This window comes from Strongylocentrotus purpuratus, unplaced genomic scaffold, assembly GCF_000002235.5.
Source record: "Strongylocentrotus purpuratus isolate Spur 01 unplaced genomic scaffold, Spur_5.0 spur5_scaffold_11, whole genome shotgun sequence".
Lineage (NCBI taxonomy): Eukaryota > Metazoa > Echinodermata > Echinoidea > Camarodonta > Strongylocentrotidae > Strongylocentrotus > Strongylocentrotus purpuratus.
The window spans coordinates 15,385,730-15,387,736 of record NW_022145596.1 but is presented as its reverse complement, the minus strand read 5'-3'; positions in this window follow the sequence as shown (position 1 = coordinate 15,387,736).

Below are 2,007 nucleotides of genomic sequence, written 5' to 3'. Positions count from 1 at the left end.
TTAAAAATAGACTATTTCATTTTGACTAGGATAGAAATGTGAATAATTTCTCAAGTTGGAAGTGTCACTGACTTCATAAATGATGCATAATGGGCTCTTCAGCTCAAATAGAATACAGCACTCAGCACTTTTATGAGCCAATGCTATTTCATGCAAGCATTGCGATTTTCATAATACCGGTAACTAATATGATGAGTCATGATGGTTACCATACATAAATTGTTTGCTTAAATTTGAGCCATATTTTGCCAGGGGGGGGGGGGGGGGTTGGGGAGGGCGAAGGGGTTGAATCAGCAATGATGTTTGAATTCTACATTTCATCCAACCTATACACTTGTTGTAAACTTAACATTCTCTGATCTTAGAATGTATATTTCCATGAGGAAAAAAAGTAATAACTTTCTTAATTTTCATCAGATTTTACTCAAACTTTCACTGATCTGTTACTCTCATTTTTCTGCTTTTATTAAAACCAACTTAATATAAGGTTGGATTTCCCCTTTAAGCGTGAATTATTCTGGCTTGGGTCTATGAAGAACTCCAATTATACACAAAAAAACCACATGGTATCCAACAGGTTAACAAGAACAAAAATGACTTTGTTCCACAGGTCAGGAAGAACAGATTAGCTTCACTTACACTGCAAGCAAATACCGTCAGACAAAAAGACAAAATAAAAAAACCCACCTCTTGACTGTGTTTTCTTTTTTAAATGCCAGCCGAAACTCGTCCAGGGGGGTGTTTCACAAAGATCCTAAGTTGAACTTATCTCTAAGTTGGACTTAACAATCATGAAACGCCATTATAGTATCCTAGTAAATATTTTGTAGAATTTATTTTAAAAGGCATAAAATGTTGTTTCAAATCATTCATATTTTCTATTATCATGGGAGATTTCATGTTCTTGATGTGGAATTTATGAAAAGTCTAAAATACTTGAATTTTTGCTTTTGAATATATTTCAATGTAAGGCTTCAAATGGCTCTCCATGATATTTAAGTCCAAATAAGAGTTAAGTTCGACTTAGAATCTTTGTGAAACACCACCCAGGTTTTTGTAGGGTAAACAAAACACTGGTAAACTTTTTTGGTCATGGGACTCTCCTCACTACCTAACAGATGCAGAACACTGACAAGTGGCTCATGCGCACAACTCACACACAACAAAAAAACGAACGGAATGATCAAACGCCAACGCTCTTTAATGGATTATCCAGTCGCATAAATGGTAGTTAAAAAACTGATGGTTTTTCAAATATTTTTTCTACAATGTAAATGGACCTATATTGATTCCTTCTTAGATAGCTTTAGGGGAAACAAACAATATTTACATAAAGGCAGTAGCTTTATGCACAGTCACTCATGAACTTGAACAGGTCAGTCAGTCGGTCAAATCTAGAGTCCATGCATCTATTAAGCTTTAAGTATTATGCACTTTTTTCAGGTCACTGTCTCTGTCCTCCACTGAAACGGTCAACGGTGAAAAATGGAAAAAATTACCATTTTTGGTATTGAACTCGATGAATAAAATTTAAATCAGGTATAACACACATAAATCCAGCCGAGTTATCTTGGGCGTAGTCTTAAACGGATACCAGTATGAACAACGAAATCCCTCAAATTTGTATTTGTTTTAGACGATAAGTGGTCATTTACAAACAATTTTATGTTTCATTATTATTTGAGTAACACTCTTTCGCTCATGTGATGCATGAAAGATCAAAACTTCACAGCAATGATATAAATACAAGAACATATTGTAGATGTAGAATATGGATAAATTTCAAATTTCACAGTGAACCATCCCTTTAAAAGAAGAGTAGAATCCTATCTTAGCTGAGAATAGGGCAGCCCCCCCCCCCCATACAGGCATTTAGTCAGTGGAATTAATGAAGCATCGTAAAATCAATACCAATATTTGAGAGACAGGGTCAGTGTATTTGATTAGCAAATGGAGTAACATTGAAAGAGGGCTCAAAGGGAAGGGAACTAGGGATGAAGACAGGGT